At 30.2% G+C, this 7104-nt stretch overlaps 1 non-coding gene across 1 annotated transcript; it reads right to left on the bottom strand.

Annotated features, from left to right (window-relative positions):
• Window positions 1–3602: 3602 nt before the first annotated feature.
• Window positions 3603–3713, bottom strand: LOC140894137 (small nucleolar RNA R71). The gene has a single exon (XR_012153685.1). It is a non-coding gene; the product is annotated as a small nucleolar RNA R71 (small nucleolar RNA).
• Between the last annotated feature and the right edge of the window lie 3391 nt (window positions 3714–7104).

Genomic DNA, 7104 nt, shown 5'->3' with positions numbered 1-7104 from the left:
ATTGGCCGGCGAAATCACACATACTTTGCAATGGAAGTCATCACGCCTCTGATGATCTACACCATCTCGATCATAGGTTATTCACCTCATGAATTTAAATCGATAGACATCCTCTGGTTAGTTATACATACTCGCAATCACTGTACACACATCAAGACTAAGGCAAGCTCTCATCAATATGCTCGACTGAAACATTCCACAGTACACAGAAATATGGAAACGCTTCCTATTCCGTCTCGAAACTCGACAGTCATTGCACCTAGCATAACTCGACTCAGAGTCTTTGATAATACCATCAGCTCATACCAACCTCCCAAGTTTGAACATACTGATCCTGGAACTAAATCCCAATGGATTCTCAATAGTCAAATCGCTCCCTTGCCGAACGCATCAGTCTCAGCACTGAACGATCTAATTCGTCGATTCCCTAGTCAATACTGGGAAATACTTGTGCTCGAAGTGACTTGCCACACAATGCGTCTCTGATTGTCGTTTATTGCTACAACGCAATATTCTTTGACAAACAGTCTGCATAGATGTGACTTACTGACTCGATAGAACAAACTCGATCCGTCACGATCTTGCGAAATCTTCGACCCCAAAGGCAAACCTCGTTGGCTACTAAGTTGATCCTTGACTATCTCAGTCACATATCGCACATTACTCGCTGGAAGATTAGTGACACAACCTGCTGGATCTCGAGAATTAGATCCCAGCTAATGTCACATAGATCAGTCAACTGATGTTCCTTGCTAATGTCCATTAGCATTTCCAACTACTCGTCGGATCCAACCACAACGGTACACATAGATGCTCTCACTTAACCGAAATGTCCGGTCAACAATCTTCACTATTGTTGTTCAATGGAAAACTCTCACATGAAACAACAACATGACCCTTTCCTGACCTATTGCTATCACTAAGCAATTGATTGGATCAATATCAGTTTTCTTCTTAACAAGAATGCACTATACTAGAAACTACCAACTCCCTTGCTTGTCTCCACTGTCAAGTTAGCACCTAACTTGATCATACAAGTCCCCTTGCAATCGTTCCCGATTACATCAATCCCAGAAGATTTATCTCTAGCGATCATTGATGAAACTTAAAATTTGTAATTATTTATATGTTAAAAAGTGTGTTTTAAAATTTAAGTTTAATTAAAATTATGAAGTTGTATTATTTTAGTGTTATGTGTTTATATTTAAATGTTTTACTAAAATGTTGTATTTTATGGTTTGCGCAGGTTTGGTAAAAATAAAATTACTCAAGCTACAGTGGTCATAATGGAGTAATCTCAAAACCTGTAGAATCACAAAAGAGGCATCTTCAACTTTGTAGAAGACAACAAATTCCAAAAACTTCATTAAGATGATCAAAATAATCAAACATCAAAATGGAGACAGATTTACTTTTACTATGACCAGCTTAGAGTAAAAATATCATAAGTATTTCATATGTTATCCAAAAGGGGTGAATGAGTTGTCAAAACACATATACAGACAAAGGGCTACGTGTGATATGTTTTGTGCAGAAGTAAAATCGGAAGTCTAAGGCATCAAACATGCCAATTAAAGTTGGGTCAATGTATTGACATTCAAGGAGACAAGCACCCACCAACTTTACTATTCCATATTTAATGAGTCTTGGACTCTTTATCTCATTTGGCCTATAAATAGATGTGTTGTATAAGCTTTGTAGTGTGCAAGAGTGTAGAGAAGTCCTCATTTGTAAAATAAATATTGTGTGTGTGAGAATAAAAGTTTGAGTGTGCATATTTCTCAAGTTCGAGTATGAAATTTATTTTATCCTTACTCTTGAGTTTCATGTTCATGGCAAGCTAAATATTTTTATGTCAAGGTGAAAAGGTTTCATTGTTGGTCAAGTAAGATTGTTTATATTTTGTATATTCTTCTCTTTTTCTATTTCTATTTTGTTTTTCTAATTGATCCTTATTTGTAGGTATAATTTTGGAAGATTTGTTGTTATCTATTTACATCAAATGCTTGGTACCTTGAATGTGGTTACCTTGATTTGTTGTCAAATATGATACAATAAATACTACAATAATTATATACTATAAATATAAGTATCTATTTATAATAAAGTCATATATATTATTTAGACGATAGCGTGACACTGTCGGTTGTTCTAAATAATATATTGTGATTTGAACTAACATTTACTTTTTCGCATCTAACTTTTACTTTATCGCAACTAACATTTACTTTTTCGCAACTAAAATTTACTTTCTCGCATATAACATTTATTTTTCCGCAACTAACATTTACTTTATCGCATCTAACATAAAGTCATATATTTTATTTAGACGATAGCGTGGCTCTGCCGGTTGTTCTACATGAAATATTGTGATTTGATCTAACATTTACTTTTATGTCAATTTATATTTATGCATTTATATATATATTATGGGTACCATGTATTAAATATCGGCTGATATTAATATAGTGGGAACTATATTATATGATATACTTGTTTAAATATTTAATTGTTCTTTTTATGTTTATATTTATTCATCTATATATATATTATGGGTATCATGTATTAAATATCGGTTAATCTGATATTAATATAGTGGGAACTATATTATATGATATACTTGTTTAAATATTTCATTGTTCTTTTATGTTTATTCTTATTTTAGTTTCTTTTATTTATTTTTATTAAGCAATCTTAAATAAACCAACAATGAACCTTTGAAACCTTGACAATTTTATAATTTGTGTATTTGAAGTTTCATAATAATATTTCCATCTATAATATATCATGCTAAAATTAAACTTACAGCATCCTCTTCGTGGATCGATCTCGTACTCACGAGTATATTACTTGCAGACAACCTACACTTGGGTGAATTACAATTTAAGTTGTAGCAAGTTTTTGGCGCCGTTGCCGGGGAGGTATAAATTAAGTTTAATTTTATGTTATTTATGTAAATAGCATGTTGTTTTTAATTGTATGATTGTTTGGAGTCGTAAACAAAGTGGTAGACTTGTTCGAGTAACTGAATAATCAAGATGATAATAATAATAATAATAATAATAATAATAATAATAATAATAATAATAATAATAATAATAATAATAATAATAATAATAATAATAATAATAATAATAATAATAATAATCATCATCATCATCATCATCAAGAACATGAACAACCAAGAAAACTTAGGCACCATATGAATCCAATAAGAACTAGTACACCATCTTGTTTAGTTTTTCCTCCTGATGCATCTAATTTCAATTTTAAGCCACAAGTCATTCAACTTTTACCAAATTTTCATGACTTAGATTCTGAAAATCCATATTTGCATTTAAGAGAATTTGAGGAGGTTTATAACCAAATTTTCATGGCTTAGATTCTGAAAATCCATATTTGCATTTAAGAGAATTTGAGGAGGTTTGCAACACTTATAATGATTAAAATTGTAGCATGGATACTGTTCAATTAAAGCTTTTCCCTTTTTCCTTAAAAGATAAAGCTAAAACATGGTTGCAAAATTTGAGATCAAGTTCAATAAGATCATGGGAAGAAATGCAACAACAATTTCTAAAAAAGTTTTTTTCTTCCCATAGAACAAACTCTTTTAAAAGACAAGTTACAACTTTTTCTCAAAAACAAGGGGAAACATTTTATCAATGTTGGGATAGATATAAAGAGTTACTTAATACATGCCCACATCATGGTTTTGAAATATGGAGAATAGTTTCTCACTTTTATGAAGGTTTAATACCTAAAGATAGGCAAATGATAGAATTCATGTGTAATGGAACTTTTGAAGATAAAAACCCAAATGAAGCTATGGAATATTTGGAGTCATTAGCAGAAAATGCTCAAAATTGGGATAATATAGGCTCAATTGAACCACCAAGTAAAACCAATAATTCAACAAATGGGGGTGGTATTTATCATCTTAAAGATGATGTAGATGTTCAAGCTAAACTTGCATTTTTAGCAAGAAAAATTGAGTCATTAGAAATGAAAAAGAGTGATCAATTAAAAAGTGTTCAAGAAATTGTTTGTCATATATGTGACACACATGATCACCTTACAAAAAATTGTCCTACTTTGCCTTCATTTAAAGAATGTCTCCATGAACAAGCCAATTATGTTAACAATTTTAAAAAACCAACATTAGATCCTTTTTCACAAACATATAATCCTGGTTGGAGAAATCATCCTAATTTTAGTTGAAGGAACGATAATAATGCACAACCTTCACAACAACCTTTTCAAAATAACCAAAATCATCAAGGTTATGCTCCTTATATCCCACCTCCAAGAAAACATTTTGAAGATGAAATTCATGCATACATTCAAAAGCAAGAGTCTATCAATATTCAAAACATTCAATCTATGAATGATTTGAAAGAAACTCTTGCAAAATTTGCATCTGCACTTACTATTCATGAAAAAGGAAAATTTCCATCTCAACCACAACCTAATCCTAAAAATCAAAATCAAGAAAAATTTGATCAAGTAAAATCTGTTATTACTCTTAGAAGTAGTAAAATAGTTAATGATCCATATAGTGATGAAAACAAAGATCAGTCAAACTCAAAGAGTAAGGATGAAAATCTTGATACTTTCGAGAAAGATGATACTTTGAGTCCTAAGATTAAGAAAGTTTATGATAAATTATCTGAAATAATATGTGAGTCAAATAAACATATTCCTTTCCCTCATGCATTAGTTAATAATAAAAAACAAAAAAATAATTATGATATTTATGAAGTTTTTAAACAAGTAAAAATAAATATTCCATTATTAGATGCTATTAAACAAGTGCCTTCTTATGCAAAGTTTTTAAAAGATTTATGTACTGTGAAAAGACAATTGCATGTAAAGAAGAAAGCATTCTTAACGGAGCAAGTAAGTTCTATTATTCAAAATAATTCTACCTTGAAATATAAAGATCCTGGTTGTCCAACAATTTCATGTATTATTGGAAAAAATAAAATTAAAAAGGCTTTGTTAGATTTGGGAGCAAGTGTGAATTTAATTCCTTATTCAGTTTATGAAAAGCTTAAGTTGGGAGATTTAAAACCTACATCTGTTACTCTTTTACTAGCCGATAGGTCAATCAAAATACCTAGAGGTATCGTAGAAGATGTGTTAGTTCAAGTCGATAAATTCATATATCCTGTGGATTTTATTGTTTTGGATACACAACCAATAAAAGTGCATAATGAAATTCCAATAATATTGGGACGTCCATTTCTCGCAACTTCAAATGCTTTAATAAATTTTCGAAATGGAATAATGAAATTGTCTTTTGGAAATATGACTTTAGAACTTAATGTGTTCAATTTATGTAAACAACCAAGTATTAATGAAGATGAAGATGATAATGCAATAGAAACAATCGTGGAAGAAAATATACACCAAGAAAACTTAAATCAACAATCTGAAGTTTGTTTAGTGGAAAGTTTTGATTCAAAAAATGTTTTTAAATCAAAGTTATTTGAAGAAATTAATGAACTTGAAGAAGTAAAAGAAAATGATCATCCAAAACTTGAATTAAAACCCTTACCAATAGAACTAAAATATGCTTTTCTTGGTGAAAATCAAACATATCCTATTGTAATATCTTCTACCCTCTTACCAAAACAAGAAGAAGATTTAATAACACTACTTAAAAAACACAAAAATGCAATTGGATGGACTTTGCAAGATATAAAAGGTATAAATCCTTTATTCTGCACACATAGAATTCACTTAGAAGAAAATGCTAAAACATATCAACAACCACAAAGAAGATTAAATCCACACATGAAAGAAGTTGTTAAAAATGAAGTTTTAAAACTATTAGATGCCGAAATTATTTATCCAATCTCGGATAGTAAATGGGTAAGTCCAACACAAGTAGTACCAAAAAAATCAGGCATCACTATTATAAAAATGAAAAGGGAGAATTATTACAAGCTAGGATTCCATCTAGTTGGCGTATGTGCATTGATTATAGAAAATTAAATGATGCGACTAGAAAAGATCACTTTCCGTTACCATTTTAGATCAAATTTTAGAGAAAGTGGCAGGTAATCCTTATTATTGTTTTCTTGATGGGTATTCGGGGTATTATCAAATACCAATATCATTAGAAGATCAAGAAAAAACTACTTTCACTTGTCCGTTCGGAACTTTTGCTTTTAAAAGAATGCCATTTGGTTTATGTAATGCCCCGGCTACTTTTCAAAGATGCATGCTAAGTATTTTTAGTGACATGATTGAAGAATTTGTGGAAGTTTTATGGATGATATAACTGTTTTTGGAAACTCATTTGAAAACTGTCTTAAAAATTTGAAAGAAGTTTTAAAAAGATGTGAAGAAAAAAATCTTGTTTTAAATTGGGAAAAATGTCACTACATGGTTAAATCCGGAATTGTGTTAGGGCATGTCATATCTAAAATAGGAATTGAAGTTCATAAAGCTAAGGTTGATGTTATTGCTAATTTACCATCACCAAACACGATCAAAGAAATTCGATTATTTTTGGGTCATGCGGGATTTTATAGAAGATTTATAAAAAATTTTAGCATAATATCGAAACCAATTTCAAATCTTTTAACAAAAGATGCACAATTTGAATGGACTCAAGAATGTGAAACTGCTTTTAAAAAGATAATTAATCTTTTAACTACATCACCTATTTTACAACCTCCTGATTGGTCTTTACCATTTGAATTAATGTGTGATGCAAGTGATTATGCTGTAGGAGCCGTGTTAGGACAAAGAAAAGAAGGTAAACCTTATGTGATCTATTATGCAAGTAGAACCTTAAATAGTGCTCAAATCAATTATTCAACAACTGAAAAAGAATTACTTTCAGTAGTGTTTGCATTAGATAAATTTTGATCCTATTTAATTGGTTCTACTACTATTGTTTACACTGATCATTCTGCCATAAAATATTTATCAAATAAACAAGATGCTAAGCCGAGATTAATAAGATGGATTTTGTTATTACAAGAATTTGATCTTGTAATAAAAGATAAAAAAGGAAAAGAAAATGTAGTAGCCGATCATTTATCAAGAATAATTTCTGAATCATCTCAAAATGAAATACCAATAAATGAAAAT

Source organism: Henckelia pumila, chromosome 3, assembly GCF_033568475.1.
Source record: "Henckelia pumila isolate YLH828 chromosome 3, ASM3356847v2, whole genome shotgun sequence".
Lineage (NCBI taxonomy): Eukaryota > Viridiplantae > Streptophyta > Magnoliopsida > Lamiales > Gesneriaceae > Henckelia > Henckelia pumila.
This window is presented reverse-complemented; position numbering and strand designations above follow the sequence as displayed.